This window comes from Dipodomys merriami, unplaced genomic scaffold (genome assembly GCF_024711535.1).
Source record: "Dipodomys merriami isolate MVZ:Mamm:240054 unplaced genomic scaffold, mDipMer1.0.p SCAF_28, whole genome shotgun sequence".
Lineage (NCBI taxonomy): Eukaryota > Metazoa > Chordata > Mammalia > Rodentia > Heteromyidae > Dipodomys > Dipodomys merriami.
This window is the reverse complement of record NW_027204270.1, coordinates 4,937,500-4,956,786: the sequence shown is the minus strand read 5'-3', so window position 1 is coordinate 4,956,786 and position 19,287 is coordinate 4,937,500.

Genomic DNA, 19,287 nt, shown 5'->3' with positions numbered 1-19,287 from the left:
ATGCTTAGTAAAAAGCAGTTTTGACAAGGCAATATGTCTTAGTTCAGGTTTTAGTTTTTTACTTTTTAGGTTTTTTTGTTTTGTTTTAGTTATTTTGATGGGAGTTCAACATGGTAAGCATGTACTATTCCACTGAGCTACACTCCACCTCCAATTTCTATTTAAGTTCAAGAAAGAGGGGAGTTGGAAACGTGGCCCAGTTGGTAGAACATCAGCCAATGAGTGAAACCATCAGGTACCAAGTTCAAGTCCCAGTTTTGGACCAAAAGAAAAAAGAAAAAAGGAAATGAGACGTACCCTTTCTAGATACAGCATGTAGTAATGTATTCACATTCTTTTCTGTCTTTTGATTTCAGGAACACTATTCCCGAGCTGACTCTTCCTGTGGCATGTTGGTTGTCAACACGGTGTGTTGAGTGCTCACGTGTAGAGAACGCAGCTCTGGGGGAATATCATCATCAGGTTGGGGAAAGGCACAGGGCTATGTGTGTACCTATGTAGGTAGTGAGCATGTGGCTCTCCACTCAGGTTTGATCACAACCGTGGCTTTCTGCAAGGCCCTAGCTCTGTAGCCTCCTTACTCAGAGGCATGGGAAAATAAGGGGGTTGGAGGCTGCAGAAGGGAAAGTAGAAAATTATTAACATCTTACTTATCCAAGAGTTGTTTATCTGGCTACCTGGTAACTCAGAACTCAGCTGGGAAGAGAACAAACAAACAAACAAACATATTTGAACACTCAAAATGGAAGGGGAAAGTCAATACACTAAAACATAAGTGCTCATTACCCAGGAAGGAAAGTTCGTAAAATAGTAAAGTCATAGTAAAATAGCAGATAGACTCAAAAGGCATCCTATATCTTGGGACTCTGTTTTCCTCAAACCTTTGTGATTACGTCATCCAAGATGTTTTAATCAGCCAGGCACTGTTGGCTTACACCTATAATCCAAGCTACTCAGGAGGCTGAGATCTAAGAATCTTAGTTTGGAACCAGCAGACAAATCTAAGAGATTCTTCTCTCCAATTAACCAACCAAAAAGCTAGAACTGGAGGCCTGGCTCAAGTGGTAGAGCTATAGCCTTGAGCAAAAAAACTAAGCAAGAGTGTGAGGCCCTGAGTTTAAACCCCAGTACCAGCACGCATGCACACTGTGCACACACATGCAATTATACACACACACACACACACACACACACACACACACACACACACACAAAGTTCTGTAGGTAAAATTGCATAGGTTAGAAGCACTGTGAAATATCCTGATATTATTAACTGCAGGAATAATGGAGACAAAATTTTGAAGTGTGTTCACCAAACGAAGTGTGCAAATAAAAAATTACAGGCTCCTGCCTGTAATCCTAGCTACTCAGGAGGCTGAGATCTGAGGATCGTAGTTCAAAGACAGCCCAGGCAGGAAAGTCCATGAGACTCATCTTTCCAGTTAACCACCAGAAAACTGGAAGTGGCGCTGTGGCTCAAGTGGTAGAGTGCTTACCTTGAGCTGAAGTGCTGAGGGACAGTGCCCAGGTCCAGAGTTTAAGCCCCACAAAAACAACAACAAAATCCAAAACAAAAAACACCAAAGTGACTTCTTAATGTTGTTGAAGAAGTTAAAATCTATGGAGGTACTTTTATTCCATTTTACAAAGGAGGAGATTGAAGCTCAGAGAGGTTGAGTAAGTTCTCCAAAGTAACATAGCTAAGAAGTGACAGTACTAGAACTAAAACCCAGTCCTTCGAGCACCAAACCTAGGTTCCATCCACCATCCTGTACAGCGTGAAGTGTCCTGCAGAATCCTCTGAGATGTGGCCTTGTCTGATTTAATTCCTCACTCAGGATTTTATTTTAAAAATTCACCTTTCCAGGTTTATTAAGTGTGGAGTACACATACAAGGCCAGGCCCTGTGGACACAAGGGTGAATAAGACAGGTCCTGGCCCCGAGGGGTCTTACAGGGTAACAGGCAATGCCAAAGGATCCATATCAGGAGCAGGGACCTCAGATGGCACAGGGAAGGGGCTGAGAGCTCCTGCCCCAGGCTGATCCTTACTCAGATACCCTTTCCCATGAGCCTCCTGTGCTTTCTTTCCAAAATGATAGTCACAGCTTACATTTATAAAAGGCTTTAATGCTGACCAAGTGATTTTGCACATGGCATCTCTTTGGTTCCCATGGTAACCCCAAGGAAGCAGGCCAGACAGACCTCTGCTTCCCAAGTGGAGAAAGCAGATCGAAGATGATGGTGAATGAAACTGACTGGTCTTCCAACTGAGGAGGAGCTAAGCCCAGAACTGGGTTTTTAGACTTCTAGTTTATTGCTTGTCCTGTATAATCACAAATTCCTTGTTTAACAGCTGACATTCCAGATTGATCTGTGTCAGTACTGCCTCTCCTTTCCTGATCAGTCCCTTCTCTTATCTATTTCCTTCCTCTGTTACATGGAGTATAGGCTAGAGGGTTGGGGGGACCAAAATGTCACCCAGCTGAGCATGGTGTCTCATGCCTGTAATCTTAGTGACACAGGAAGTGCTGAGCAGGAGGATGGAGGTTCAAAGCTAGCCCTGGCTAGGGTGGGGGTGGGAAAGGGGAGGGGGAATTGTGAGGACCTCTCCCATCTCAACCAATCGCTGGGCAGGGTGGCATATCCCAACTACAAGAGACAAGTAAATAGGTTGTAGTCCTGGCTGGACTGGGGGGGGGGGGCGGAGTGGGGACAGGGAGATGTTATTCAAAACATAGCCAAAGCAAAGAGGACTAAGGAGAGTGGTCTTGCCTAGCGTCTGCTGCTCCTTTGTATGAGAACCACCTGTACTCTCCAAGAATCTGAGTTAGTCCCAGGTGGAGTGAAGGAATCACACGCTGAGCCAGGTACCAGAGAAACAGAAAGAAACAAATCCTAAAATACGAAACTAGGAGGACACATCCAAAAGCAAAAAGTCACTGAAACATCATTTTCACACCAGAATTAACCTCAGTAAACTTGAAAGGAATAAATGAAGGTGCCCATCCAAAGATTTGTAGATGACAAATCCTCTTAAGGGGTAGGCCTGGCTGTCATCCTGTCCCCAAGATAATGGAAAGGGGGGTGGGGGGCTGGAGTCATCTCCAGCAGAAGGCTCTGCCTCATTCCCAGACAGCAGAAAAGTCTAGAATTCATTTTCTACAAGTCTCCTTTGAGAATGCAGCCAGACCTAAGGTGCTTTCTACTCTTGAACAAAGACACAGCCATTCCTAAACCCAGTCTGACCTGAAATACCAGATTTCCTAATGAGCCCCAGCCTGGAGTCCTTCCCCTTGAAGATCCGCAGGCTCCGCTCATACCAGATTTAACCCCTTCCTTTCCCTAAGTCTCCAGGACTCTCCCTTATGGGGTAAAGGATTTTTGTTTCTTTGGTTCTCATCCTGGGGCTTGAACTCAGGGCCTGAGCCCTGTCCCTGAGCTTTTTCACTAAAGGCTGGTGTTCCACCACTTAAGCCACAGCTCCATGTCTGGCTTTTTGATAGTTACCTGGAGATAAGAGCTTCATGGACTTTCCTGTTTGGACTGGCTTTGAACCTCAATCTTCAGAGGTCTGCCTCCTAAGTAACTAGAATTTATAGGGGTGAACTGCTAGCATCCAGCGGTAATTTGACTTCTTAAAAAATATATATCTGATGAAAACCCTCATATCTAACTACTTTTTTTTTTTTTTTGGTTGGTCCTGGGGGCTGAACTCTGGGCCTGGGCACTATCACTCAGCTCTTCAGCTCAAGGCTAGTGCCCTACCACCTGAGCCAGAGAGCCACTTCCGGCTTTTTTTTTCCTGCTTATGTGGTGCTGAGGAATCGAACCCAGGGCCTCATGTATGCAAGGCAAGCACTCTATCACTGAGCTAACTTCCCAGCCCCTCTAACTAATTTTTTTAAAAGATAAGATGTGTAATGTTAGGTTTTTAAAAAGAGGTAAGCCGAGTAAGAACAGCACCAGCACGCATGTGGTATTCAGGTAAGGGGTAGGTTTATTCAGTAGACCTGCTGGGACCAGGCAAGGGTGGCACTCCACGTGGCTGGGAAAGGCCTGGGAATGAGAGAGAGCTGGGAAGAGAGGAAAGAGAGAGAAAAGAGCAGAGAGAGGGGTAAGAACAGTAGCACTCACGTGGTATTCAGGTAAGGGGTAGACCTGCTGGGACCAGGCAAGGTTGGCACTCCACGTGGCTGGGAAAGAGAGAGAGCAAGAAAAGAACAGCAAGAGCTAGAAACGAACAGAGAGTAAAAAGGGAGGAGGGTCTGGGCCTGGGCTAGCCCTTATGTAGGGTATGGGTGGGGAAAGGTGTGGCCACATCAAATTCAGATGTGACCTCAGCGGATGCAGATGTGACCTCTTCCAGGTGTCCCAGTTGCCTAGGTAACGCAGGTACTGGGTGGGGACTTTGCTGCGAGGAGGGTGGAGTCTGCTCGCCATCCAGGAGTGGACCTTACATTCCAGCCTTTTAATAATCATGAAATAGGGCGAGGATTCTCTCTGGCTACTTCCTGCTGACAAGGGGCGTCGACAATAGGGGTAAAAGGCTGGAATTTGGTCTCCTCCCAGAGAAGGCAGTGAGCAGCAGCTGTCCCTTGGTGGCGTGAGTCCTTAGATGAAATCTGGAGAAGTCTCATGAGCATTGAGGGGCTGGAAAAAAAATACTAGAGAGCAAATAAATGGCAAGAGGAAGGACTTGGGGCTGAAAAATGTTGGTAGAAATGTCCCTAGTTACTTCTGACATCTGGCGACTAGGTAGAGAATTCAGGTGACAAAGGCAAGAATATAAATCCCTGTTCAGTTAATAGGTAGACAGGTATAGACATTGGATGGGCAGGCTTCTTACTTCTACTGACCTCCCGGCTCAGGTTAATTTTGAAAGGGCAGGCACAAAGTAGCTGATGTGACATCATCTCCTCTTACTCCTTTCAACGTTCCCTTGTTCCCTAGACTGGCTGAGTCTAGGTGCTCGTTGCTGGGATGGCTTGTCCCAGTTGGTATTCAAGATTTGAACTCAAGGCCTGGGCACTGTCCCTGAGCGCTTCCGCTCAAGGCTAGCACTGAACCACTTTGAGTTATAGTACCACTAGTATTTAAGGAGGTTTGAACTCAAGGCCTGGGCACTGTCCCTGAGCACTTCTGCTCAAGGCTAGCACTGAACCACACTGAGTTATAGTACCACTTGCAGAGTTTAGCTGGGAGACGGAGTCTTCGGGATTTTTTAGCCCGAGCTGGCTTTGAACTGAAATCTTTGCCACAAAAGCCCTTTATTATTTTCAATTAAAGCAACAAGGAGATCAAGTAGAATAAGTAGAGCTTACCTGGTTCTTATCAAGAATTGCCAACAAATATTTTGAAATGACAAAACTCATTAGATGTGATGAGAATTTTAGCACAGATATGCCCAGTATTTTAGAACCATGTAGTCAGTAGTAGAATACACAACACAAAACAAAAAAGGCAAAACTCAAAACCTAAAATTTTGACAACATTTAGACATCTTTGCTAACAAAGCACATCAGATGGTTGGGCCTCAGTTACTAGGGCCTGTGAAAACAGCAACTTGTTAGCAAGGCACCTTAGAATAGATGGAGTAGTAAACTTAGTGGAAGGTTAAGGGTCAGATGGGGCCAAACCCTTAACCCACCACGTGGCCAAGATGGCGGATTCAAGATGGCGAATTTCTGAAAGAATGCAAAGAAAGCCTGAATAGATTAAGCCTACATTGGCTAGCCTTTGAGAGGGAACCTAGAGGGGGGGTCCCTGGGACCCAGCCTGCGTCACACTCTTCAAGGCACAAGCCAAAAAGTTGTAGAAAAAAAAGGGTAGAAAGTTGCCCATGAATGGCAGAGAGAGAGCAAAAAGCCTGAAATTAAACTTCTGACCATTTACCATTGCAGTAGCAAAAACTGTGCTTCTGAGAATGGCATAAAAATGAGGCTCTCTGGCTTTCCAGGGAGCGTGGGAGACATTTCAAAGGGGTTTCACGGCTCAGGCGTGATTCGTAGCACCCCATTAAATGAGTAGAAGAGTCAGTCTGGTGAGTGAAGGAGAGCTGACCAGGCAGAAGCGGCGTCCCGACTTCCCCCAGAGCCCTCTAGAGAGAAATGGCCAAGCCCCCAAAGCCAAGCGTCCTCGGCTTCAGAGGTGACCGCCTTTCAGCTAAAGGCCGTAGGAGCTCTCTGGCATGGCGCCACGTCTAGACAGAGACTGAGCGACAGAGAGCCGTAGAGTAGTTTCACTCACCAGAGTAGAGAAGTGTGGACGTGGATGTGAAGGCAGCAATGGTATCGATGCGTTGATTCCGCCGCAGACAGACTGGTTCGCAAAAGGCCGTCAGAACTGCAGGTATTCCTCAGAGCAAAAAGGGAAGAACAAAAAAAGAAAAAGGAGGAAAAAAACAGAGAAATCCCAGCTATCCTGACTTTAAGCCTTTATCCGAGTCACGGCACCATTTATGTTAGGTTTTTAAAAAGAAGGTGACCGAGTAAGAACTGAAACTGCACGCATGTGGTATTCAGGTAAGGGGTAGGTTTATTCAGTAGACCTGCTGGGACCAGGCAAGGGTGGCACTCCACGTGGCTGGGAAAGGCCTGGGAATGAGAGAGAGCTGGGAAGAGAGGAAAGAGAGAGAAAAGAGCAGAGAGAGGGGTAAGAACAGTAGCACTCACGTGGTATTCAGGTAAGGGGTAGACCTGCTGGGACCAGGCAAGGTTGGCACTCCACGTGGCTGGGAAAGAGAGAGAGCAAGAAAAGAACAGCAAGAGCTAGAAACGAACAGAGAGTAAAAAGGGAGGAGGGTCTGGGCCTGGGCTAGCCCTTATGTAGGGTATGGGTGGGGAAAGGTGTGGCCACATCAAATTCAGATGTGACCTCAGCGGATGCAGATGTGACCTCTTCCAGGTGTCCCAGTTGCCTAGGTAACGCAGGTACTGGGTGGGGACTTTGCTGCGAGGAGGGTGGAGTCTGCTCGCCATCCAGGAGTGGACCTTACATGTAATATTCCTATATTTATACATAATAGTTCCTAGGAGTACTGAACAAGGAAATTGTAGGAAGTAATAAATAGTACCACTGATTATTACAGAGACAGATTTATTACTTTTCCCATGTCTGTTTTTGAATAAAAAGGGAAACTGAATTAATAGTTAGATTACACACCAACCTGTCACAGTGAAGCTGAGTTGTTTCATAATATCTGTCAGACATCTCTCAATTACCTAATATCCACATACAACTACTAGAATGATCCACCCCCACTCAACAGACAAAAGCAGTAAGTTCTAGACATTTTGTTTGTTTATTTACTTATTTATATTTTTTGTCAATCATGGGGCTTGAACTCTGGTCCTGGGAGCTGTCCTTCAGCTCTTCAGCTCAAGGCAAGCACTCTACCACTTGGGCCACAGCTCCACCTCTGGTTTTCTGGTGGTTCACTGGAGATAAGAGTCTCACAGACTTTCCTACGCAGGCTAGCTTTGAACTGCAATCCTCAGATCTCAGCCTCCTGAGTAGCTGGAATTACAGGCATCAGCCACCAGCACTCAGCTATTTATTTTTATTGTTAGAGTTTAAGGGTTTGTATTCTTCCTAATTGTGGTAATAGAGGCATGCAAATCAAACTTTGAAAGACATAAAAAGTTTTGGCTAGGGCTCAGTGGCAAAGTACTTGCCTAGCAATGCAACATCCAGGGTTTGATTCCCAGTACCAAAAAAGAAAAGACAAAAAAAAAGTTTTGGCTACTCAATTCCTGTGATTAAAAAAAAATGCAACACCTTTATTAAAAGACTAATAGTTATTTAGAAAAATGTATGTGTGAGGATAGTATGCCCCCATTTTTGCCTATGAAGTAGAAAAGACTTAAGAGAAAATAAGATACTCAGTTTTAGCAAAATGTGGAGAAAATGAATACAAATACAGTTAGCAAGAATATAAACTATTGCAATTGTTTGAAAGGTAATCTATCAATTCAATCTGAAGATTTAATCCTTATTATTATTATTGCCAGTCCTGGGGCTTGTATTCAGGGCCCGGATGCTGTCCCTGAGCTTCTTTGGTTCAAGGCTAACACTGTACTTGAGCCACAGTATCACTTTTCTGAATAGTTTATTGGAGATAAAGAGTCTCGGGGGCTGGGAAGGTGGCTCAGTGGTAGAGCGCTTACCTTGCATGTCTGAGGCCTTGGGTTTGATTCCTCAGCACCACATAAGAAAAAAGCTGGAAGTGGCGCTGTGGCTCAAGTGGTAGAGTGCTAGCCTTGAGCTGAACAGCTGAGGGACAGTGCCCAGGCCCAGAGTTCAGGCCCCACGACCGGACCAAAAAAAAAAAAAAAAAAAAAGAGTCTCGGGACTAGGATTACAGGCCTGGGCCCTCTTCATCATTTTTCTTTGACCAGATAATTCTGTCTTAATTCTATTCTACAGAAATTACTAAAGATGCACAGGAAGTTTTGGGTAAAAAGTTGCTCATTTTGGAACCATTTATAATGCTCAAAACTACTCAGTCATGCCTGGGAGAAGGGAGAAAACTAAAATGTAACACTATCAGGGAACAGAAGTTTATATTCTCATTGCGCAATGCCACTAGTGAAATACAACAGATACCAATATAGAAATTAAAACTGCATGAAACCTGATTCATGTGGAAGAGGCATGGGGATTTTGGTTACATAGAAGAAGCAGGGCCGGGAGGAGAGAATCATGGAGGAAATGAATCACGGAGCCTGGAGCCCCGTGCAGCACACTTGAGGAGGGTGGGCTGGTGATGAACACTCTGGGCCTGCAGGCCGGTGTGACTCGTTCAGTCCCAGGCCTAAGCAGCTCGTCCCTGCGGCCAGGAGCCCAGCCGTTGGGAGGGGATCTGGCCAAGACTCAGGCTCTGTGTTAGGCCTTGTCTTTATTTTCACCTGTAGTTCATCGTGTTGGGTTTTTGTTTGTTTTGTTCTTCAAGAAATGAAGATGGAAGGAAAAGAAGTTTTGGGGTGACATGATTGGGTGTTCTTCTCCAAAGAACCTTCACTGGCAGAGGTCTGAAGAGGAGCTTGGAGGGCAGGGCAGGCTGCAGGAGCTGCGGTGAAAGCATTTAAATGCACTTATGTGTTTCCAGGCCAGGTTCTGAAGGGGGGGGGGGGTTATTCCCTGCTGAGAGGCCACTGTAGTTACCCCAGCACTGCAAAATAACCAAAGCAAAACCCATCTCCTTTCCAAAACCAAATCAGCTGTGAATGGGAGATCTTGCCTTAGGTACAGGTAACTCTATAATCTTGCTTTTTAAAACAGAAAAAAAGGATTTTTGGAGGAAAGACGTAAATCTGATACTGACATATAAATATCATAAACATCTCCTTTCCATTTCTTCCAAGGTTTTTATCTCAGGATATTTTTTCCCCTTGAGGGCAAAGAGAAAATTCAGTTAAATAATTTTACATTATCAACTGTTATACCTAGGGTCAAGAACAGTTCCTATTTGGGAGGATAATTTAACAACCAAGTAAGTATCTCAGTGGACAGTAGATATATCTTTGCCTTGGGAAGCTGCAATTCAATTCTAACTCAATGTAGAGATTTGTTAAAATAATGTTCTAAAGTGGATGAAACTCAGAACTAAAATATACATATATACTTAAATAATAAGAAGCTTTTGAAAACTATTAAAACCATTGAAAAAGTTATTTTGAAAGTGGAAGAAAATTCTGTACTATGAAACATAATAGAAGACACACTGGAGAGCTATGTTAAACATACACACACACCACCACCACCACCACCACCACCGTTCTCCAAGACAGGATGCTGATGTCCCTCAAAGCCCCACACAGGAACAGGCAGAATTACAGCCCAGTTAGACCCCCCCAAAAAGAAGGCTTTGTCCATCTTCTTCCCAAGAGACTCCAAGGTAAAGATGCAATTGTAATTTGTGGGACAGGCTGGTCTGAGCAAGGCTCTTTTCAGGTTCTCTGGTGTAACAAACAGCCAAGTATCTAAAGGGAAAGAAACCTTCAGAAACCTTCATGGGAGGAAGAAAGACACTGAAACAGGCTAGGCCCAGTGGCTCTCACCTGGACTCCCAGCACTCAGGTGACAAAGGCAAGAAGATCACAAGTTCAAGGCCAGCCTGGGATACAAAGAAGGTTTGAGACTGGCCTTGTCTTCTAATCCAGTCATGCTCCCTTTTTCTCAATAAACACTAAACAATGATGGAACAAGGCTTTGAAATCAGGCAGTCCACCCCCATTTAGTAGCTGTGTGACTTTGGGCCAATTGTTTCACGTTGCTCATTGTCTTCATCTGCAAAATAGAGATACTCATAGTTACTTTCAGAGATGATGTGGAGCTTAAATAGAATAATAAATAAACACACAATGTCTGGCACACAAGCTCTAACAGGCTTCCATCGTTTTGCTCGACATACCCACTTCCTTCCCAGCTCTAAAAAATGAGTGGTTTCAGCTCTTCCCTTTTAGCACTAGGTGAGGGAAAGCCGACTCTCCTCCTTTCTGCTGCCACTACCTTGTCTCTAGATCTGAATCATGGCAGAAGACAGAACAAAAAGCCTCGAGTGCCCGCTCCCGGTCCTGGAGTACACAGGAGGTAAAGCAATCCATGAGGTGACCAGAGAAAAGGCTAGCAAGCACACGGGCAGCCAGGCACGAGATGACGAGACATTGAAATGCCACCATAACACTCAAGTGGCACAAAAGAAGTTTTGATGCCAGTCCTTGGGCTTGAACTCAGGGCCTACAGCTGTCTCTTAGCCTTTTTCTCTGCTCAAGGCTGGCACTTTATCCCTTGAGACACAGCTCTACTTCTGGCTTTTTGCTGATTCATTAGAGATAAGCCTCTCATGGACTTTTCTGCCCCGGCTAGCTTCAAACTGTGGTCCTCAGAGTAACTGGGATTACAGGTGTGAGCCATGGGCATCTGATCTATGGTGTTTTGTTTTATCTTTATTTCCAATGTTTCAGGACCTAAGGGCAGTTCCAGCCTGCAGTTCCTAGGACTTACTATGAAAGTTTACAGCACCTGTCAGCAAAACTGCTCACAGGCCTAGGTGGTGGGAAAAACTAAGTTGCCAGACAGTCTGTAAGCACTTCCCACCTTGTTACCGACAGCCGCAGGTAAGCTGGAACTCCCCCAGAACCGGTAAGGCTAGGGCTCTAGCTGGTGGTAGAGCATACACAAAGCCCTGTGTTCCCTAGCCTACATACACACAAAAACAACCACAAAACTGTCAGTCCATGCTCTCCAAGTTGGTCCTAACCTAGACTTATGATTAGACTAGACTAGACTTATGATTATAATGCAATCATAAATTAGTTGTTAAAGAAGGAGAAAGGGAATAAAATTCTAGAGGCTAGAGTCAATCAGCCCAGTGTGCAGTTGGAGTTATTATTACTTTATTATTTTATCACATCTTAATATAATTCGTAGGGCTGGGAAGGTGGCTCAGTAGCAGAGTGTTTGTCTTGCAGGCATGGGGCCTTGGGTTCGATTCCTTAGTACCACATAAACAGAAAAAGCTTGAAGTGGCGCTATGGCTCAAGAAGTAGGGAGCTAGCCTTGAGCTGAATAGCTGAGGACAGCGCCCAGGCCCAGAGTTCAGGCCTCACAACTGACTATATATAATATAATTTATAGCACTGGAGGCAGCGAACCAAAACACACAGCAAGTCAGTGGTGGTGCATGCTGGGATTCCAGCACTAGGGAGGGAAAGAAGGAGAATCTTGAATTTAGGGTCAGTGAGTTTAAGGTCAGCCTAGGCTAACCTATAAGACTGTCTCAAAAACAAAGCAAAACAACATAACAAGAGTCAGATGCTGGTGGCTCACGCCTGTAATCCAAGCTACTCTAGAGGCTGAAATCTGAGGACCACAGATCAAGTTGACTAACTTGGGCAAAAACGTCTATGAGACTCTTTCTTCCAATTAACCACCAAAAAGCTGGAAGTGGAATTGTGGATCAACTGGTAGAGTGCTAGCCTGGAGCACAAAAGCTCAGGGGACAGTGCCCAAGCCCCCTGAGTTCAAGCCCTAGCACTGGAACAAACACACAAAAAATTAACAAAAGGTATAACAAGAGCTCCTATATTTCATAATGTGAAGGGGAAATGATTCAGTGGAGCCTCAACACAATTTTAAAAAGGGCTTGTATTTGATGAGGCCTTGGCTTACGGGGAGGGCATGGGGGAGGGTAGCTCCTGAGCAGTTGAGCAAGGGAGCCCAGCACACAGTGCTCTATCCATGGTCATGTTTGTGCTCCCCCTCAGGAATCCATGAAGCGGAGTGATGCCAAGGCTGTGGTCAGACTCTGCTTGAGGGGCAGGAGGGATGGGGGGCACTGTTGGGGCTCCCAGCTGGCACCCCAGCCACTAGCTACTCAGGCTTGGGCAGCTGGCCTTCCCTGGCTTTGCTTGAGTTTGGAAATAACAACACTACTTGTTTTCAAAGGACGCTGTGACCCTACCTGTGTAACCATGCGGCAGGCACTGTTACATCTCTTAGTGTGTGTGTGTGTGTGTGTGTGTGTGTGTGTGTGTGTGTGTGTGTGTGTGTGTGTGTGAACATTCATGACTAGCACTCTAGCAGCTGAGCCACAGCTCCACTCCTGACTTCTTGGAAATGAGAGTTTCACAGACTTTCCTTCCCAGCGGGCTTCAAGTGGCAATCCCCAGATCTCACTCCTCAGTGGCTGGGCTGACAATGGTGAGCCATGGACATCTGTCTTTTGGGAACATCTTCAGCAGGTGACTTCAGTCCAAGTCACCACCTGATTATGCCTCACACAGGAGCCCGCAGGAAGGGATGGGGCTGTGCTCGGGTGGGTTCTCCTATCACAACCCCTCCTTCCACACCCATCAGCTCAGCAGTGATGTGACACCAGGAGTCTTGGGAGCTGGGTACATTGGTGACCCAAATAAAATTTAGGTTCTAATAACCACAACAAAAGGAAGATTGGTTACTGGATAGGCAACTCGCAAAGAGCCTGGACCCTGCAGACTAGTTCTGATTCTGCTGTCGCGTAGTTGCCCTGGTCTTTGGGACTTCTTTCTCTATCACTCAATGAGTCATTTTTATGTGATTACGTTTGGATGCTAGGGAGCAAACCAAGGCCTGCCACACACAAGGCCAGCACTCTACTGTTGTCTGAGCCCCCATTTCTTTTTTTTTTTTTTTTTTTTGTCGGTCGTGGGGCTTGAACTCTGGGCCTGGGCGCTGTCCCTCAGCTCTTCAGCTCAAGGCGAGCGCTCCACCACTTGAGCTACAGCACCACTTCGGTTTTCTGGTGGTTTATTGGAGATAGGAGTCTCATGGTCTTTCTTGCCCGGGCTGGCTTTGAACCGCGATCCTCAGATCTCAGCCTCCTGAGTAGCTAGGATTACAGGCGTGAGCCACCAGCGCCCGGCTTGAGCCTCCATTTCTTAGGTAACTAAGATGCCTGGCTCCAAGTGTGGCTCAATGGCCTAGTGAGTACAAGGTTCTGAGTTCAAATCCCACTATCTCCCTGCAAAGTCTCATTATAGAACATGAGCATAAGGAAAGCAGGACCATGTCCCCACTGCTGGCCTCTCCTCAGGCGCCTGAGGCCGAGCCCAGGGCACAGGTGCATGGCAAATGTACCATAAATACATGCAGAACTGCTGAACATACCACTAGATGAAAGCTTACTGATACATTGGTTGGTGTGGGCAATTGGCAGCACTTTTTCCTGTTTAAACACAAACTAGAAGTATGCAGATGCCCCACTGGAGGACTGCAATGAAGAATATGTGAAGAGAACTTCAAGAAGCACTGGGAAAATATGCTGGGTAAGAACTTGATCCGTGTGGCAACAGAAATAACAGAGCCCGGGGGAGACATTTAAAGGTCATGGGAACCAAGAAATGTCAAACAGGGGATTCCCAGGAATGCCAACTCTACTTTTTTTCATAATATGGGAGGTGGAGCTAAGAAGCTGAGAGGTAGGGACATATTTGGTTATAGATACTTTTTGTTTTCCTTCCCTTTTTCTCCTCCCAGTAAAAAAAAAAAAAAAAGAATGTGTTCTTTCTTTTTTTTCTTTTATCTTTTCATTTTTTTGTGCCAGTCCTGGGGCTTGAACTCAGGGCCTGGGCACTGTCCCTGAGCAATTTTGCTCAAGGCTAGCCCTCTACCACTTGAGTCACAACGCCACTTCTGGCTTCTTTTTTCAGGTTCATTGGAGATAAGAGTCTCATAGACTTTTTTGTCCAGGCTGGCTTCAAACTGTGATCCTCAGATCTTACCCTTGTGAGTAGCTAAGATTACAGGTGTGAACTACTGCACCCACCAAAAGATGTGTGTTCTTATGAACTTAGTTGAACTCACTGACTAATAGCAGATTATCTCTACGTATGTTCACTCACTTCCCCAGCTCTTGTTAGAGCAAGATGCCTTAGGTTCTGAGAGTACACATAATCAGACAGACACGGTGGTGACCTGTGAGGAAGCTAAGGGCAAGGTGGGGCAGCGGGGCAAGTCAATAAAGACATAAACACATGTACTGCTGTGATATGTGCTGTGAGGTCCTATGGTGAAGAGTAACACGGAGAAGATGGTATTTAAGACGAATATGAAGAGGTAGAGAGCTATCTGGGCACCAGTAATCCTAGCTACTTGGGAGACTGAGATTTGAGTATTCAGGTTTGAAGCCAGCCTGGGCAGGAAAGTCCATAAGACTCTTATCTCCAATTAACCACCCAAAAGCCAGAAGTGAAGCTGTGGTTCAAGTGGTAGAGTGCTAGCCTTGAGAGAGAAAAAAAAGCTTAGAGACAGCACCCAGGCCCTGAGTTCAAACCTTAGGACTGGCACAAATAACAACAACAACAACAATAATAATAATAGAGAGAGAGGGCAGAAAGAGAAAAGGCGTCAGGTGGCAATGACAAGCGTGTGCCACAGTCCCAGGACTGGTGGCCAGCACACCCTGGGTGAGGAGACCTGCAGGCAGTCCACTGCAGTGATTTCATCTCTGACCATCGACCCTCAGAGACATTACCCATCTGTCCCTTGAACGAACAGCTTAATACTCTCTGCCTCAGGTCCTATGCACACACTTCAACTGCTCTTCCCTACAGCTTCTTACTGTCCATTGTGTTTCCCATCTCTGCTCATTATTACCGTATTGATGACCTCATTTGCAATAGCCCTTTAGGCTCCCTCTCACCTTGCACTCTATTGTACACTTTCCTGGGTCCCTCCGCTACCCGTCATCTTGTGTATAAACACATGTATTATGTGTCTGTGGGACGGCAGTGCCAGGAAGTAAGAATGGAAACTTTCTTGGCTCATGGTGAGTCTCCACCACCTTGAAAAGTACCTGGAACAAAGTAGGGTTGAAATATTTGTGGGATAAATAAATGAGCTCCAGGAAAAAGAACAAGGCAGAAAGAACCTGAAGAGACTTATGACTACAAACTTACCAGTATCTTCTCTGGATTTGTGAGCCATCAAGAGTCTAAAATGTGTAACTTTAAAAGTTGTGACTTCCCATATTTGAATCTTCCCCCCAAATCCCTTCTAAGCATCGAGGAAATGGGTAAAGGGGGTAATGTGGTGCCTGGACCTAGATCTTCATTCTCCCTGGAAACTGGTCTTTGCTATCTACGCCCTTCTAAGCATAAGGATCCTAGTTCCCAGTGCTCTGTGATTAGCTCTGAGAGAATTAGGGAGCATGCCAGACGCTAGTCAATCAGTCTTTAGGAATGGCATGAGGAGACATGGGAGATGTAGAGGAGTGAGATGGGTTCCAGCAGAATTTCTGAGTAGTAAGAGAAAGCAGACCACGGGCTGAGGGATGGAATGATGGAAATGGGATGGCCGTAGAAGGGTGAGATTTCCCAAGACAGGATAGGAAATGACTACTATCAAGCATATAAAACTGCTGTATCCCCTTCCAGAACAGACTAGACAGAGCTGAACCTAAATTAAAGAAGGAAGTGAATGGTTATTGGGTAATTCAGGTTCGATATTATTCCCATGTGCTTTATATACACTTTTAAAAATAATTCACTCCCATTAGGTGAATATTATTAACACTTTCAGATAATTCTGTCTGTTTGTTTCTGTCTCTCTGAGTAGTATTGGGGTCTTCAACTCAGGGCTGCACACTAAGCACTCTTACACTGTACCGCTTGAGCCACACCTCTAACCCACAGATAAGGCTTTGACAGGTTAGAAGAGCTCAGTAGTACAACACATATTATTTCATTATCATCAACTAAAAAACTAGAGAGCAAAGGCGATATTTTCTCAATATAGGAGCATGTAAGACTTGCGAAAGTTGTAAACATTTTTAAATACTAGACTCCAACAGAAGCTGAAAAAATGCAGAATGGACTGGGTGCTGGTGGTTCATACCTGTAATCCTAGCTACTCGGGAGACAATGGCAGTTCAAAGCCAGCCTAGGCATGAAAGTCTGTGAGACTCTTATCTCCAGTTAACCACCAGAAAACTTAAAGTAGTACTATGGCTCAAAGTGGTCCAGCACAAGCCTTGAACACAAAGAGCTCTGGGACAGCTCCCAGGCTTGAGTCCAAGCCCCATGACTGACAGAAAAAGAAGAATGGATTTGAAGAGCAAAGCACTAGCTATGCTGCACGTACAGCAACTCCTATTTCCTGCCAAATTCAACAAACAGATCACAAGAGCTATCTAAAGACAGAGGATGAACCACAGTACGAGGGTCATTAGGAAAGATCCACATGTATTTTCTAAATAAAATACAATCCTACTATCATTTTTGATACTAAGATATCTAATATCTATTTATTAAGTTTTCCAACAAACTTTAGAAGAAAAAACATTAAACATGTATACATGAAAAATAAAACTGACTTCACCTCCGAGCTAAGAGTACAGGCTGACATGGCTTTTCAAAGGCTTCTGGAAAATATTTTTAGAACTAGCAATATTTATAACCAATAATGATTAGCTAGCGACAATTGTGAGCCCAACCAGATAAAATGGGTAAAGAATATACCATTGCAAAGAGATAAGCAAAGTAATTCAATCAGGAGCAAATAATTAGTAAATAGAATAGAAAAGTCATAAAATATATGTGGAATTTAAAAAAGAAAGTTAGTCTTAACAAACAACAATGAAGAAATAAAAGAAGGTAAAGGTGTTTGGGGATTTTTTTTGTTGTTTTATTTTGTGCCAGTATTTGGGCTTGAACTCAGGGCTTGGGTCCTGATCCCTTAGCTTTTTTGCCCACTGCTGGTGCTCTACCACTTGAGCCATAGCTCCACTTCTAGTTTTCTGTTGGTTAGTTGGAGAACAGAGTCTCAGGGACTTTCCTGCCAGGTCTGGCTTTGAACCGAGATCCTCAGATCTCAGCCTCCTGAGTAGCTAGGATTATAGGCATGAGCTACCGGCGCCCAGCTAATGTATATGGAGTTTTTGTTTTTGCTTTGCTTTGCTTAAAAGAACAGTTTATAACTGGCCATTCTTTGCTTATAGAAAGGTTCATTTCATTGGTAAACACAATAAAAAGATGATATTGATCCTTTAAAAAAATGGGCAGGGGTTGAAAGAGAATGAGTGTGAACCCAATTTATCCTTCCCAGAAACAAGGGCAGAGTTTACATAATTGTAACAAAGTTGAACTATTGAAAGCCTCCTATACAAGTAAAAATTATACTGTGAAAGGAAAACAGGGTCTGGCCAATGAGTGAGACGAAAACAGCATTTCTCTCATATGCACTGTTCATTACTTCAACATGTGCTTGTCACATTTGCATTGAGAGCGAATGACCTACATAAGCCAGAGCAGACAGAAGGGCGGAAGATCTAGGCAGAGATAACACTGAAAACAGAAAGGTCCCAGGCACCCCAGAGCAGGGCATGGTGGTGGTTTGTACTATAATCCCAGCACCACAGAAACAGAGGCAGAGGGTGGTGCATTTGAAACGAGCCTGAGCTATGTAGACCCTGTCTCACACAGACAAACGAGCAAAATAAACAATAAAAACTGCACAAAAGGTATTTTTATAAAGCTGTTTAAGAAGCTATTGTTAGCTGGGTGCCTTTGGCTTACACCTATAACCTTAGCTATCCAGAAGGCTGGGATCTGGAGAATCACAGTTCAAAGCCAGCTTGGGCAAAAAAAAAAAAAAAAAGTCTCTGAGACTCTGTAAAAAATCTGGGCTGGAGACATTGCTCAAATGGTAGAGCACCAGCCATGAGCAAGAAGGCTCTAAGTTCAAAGTCTGGTACCAGCAATGAAAAAATAGGAAGGAAGGAAGGAAGGAAGGAAGGAAGGAAGGAAGGAAGGAAGGAAGGAAAGAAGGAAGGAAGGAGGGAAGAGGGAGAGGGAGGGAGGGAGAGAAGGAGGGAAAGAGGGAGGGAGGAAGGAAGGAAGTTTTAAATAAAACATTGTGTATTGCTGATGGTTTTGGAGACTGATTGACTGGAGTTGATAGGACTTCTCTACAACTGAATACTGTGGTGGTATTCATGCACCCTTGAAGTCTGCCTTTAAAATACAGATTTATGGTGTAGACATCATACCACCATAAAGCTACTTAAAACTTTAACACACACACACACACACACATACACACACACACACACACAGGAATGCCAAGATCAGCCAGTAGAAGAGAGAGCTCTAGCGAGATAGACAGTTGTATCATGAAACATGTAGGAGGCCCTAGGCAGCGTAGGCCCAGTTCTGGAGAGACCCTGGAATGGCATTTAGCTGCGCAATGACACGCTCCCGCAGGCACTCTCTGACACCTCTGGATTGCTACAAGCAGCGAGACCACCTGGAGGGGGAGGAAGAGGCCGTGGGAAGCAGAGAGGCTGAGAAGATGCTCTGGAGAGAGGCTGCATGACTCCCAGATGGGGGGGCTTTGGAGTGTGAGCAGAGAGAGAGGCAAAGGCAACCACTCTGGTGTGTGGCTGGAGCCGTCACCATGCAAATGGCTCTGCTGTGTGCCGACGGGGGAAGGCAGAGGAAGGAGGAGGTTTCCAGGGTGGTGAATGAAAACTCTCTGTTTCCACATGTTAGTTTGAAATGTTGTTATGGGACGATTTGCGTTCCACCAAAAGAGGGGTTGGAGCCCTAATCCCTGCGTCTCAGAAGGGGACCTTATTTGGAAACAGGGCCTTTGTGGCTGTAATTAGTTAAGATGAGGTCATACTGCAGCATGGGGGCCCTTAATCCGATGTGACTGGTGGCCTCAAAAAAGACCATGTGATGGAGGAGGTGGAGGCTGGAGTGAGGCAGCTGCAGGTCAAGAAAGGTCAAGGGTGGACGGCCACCGC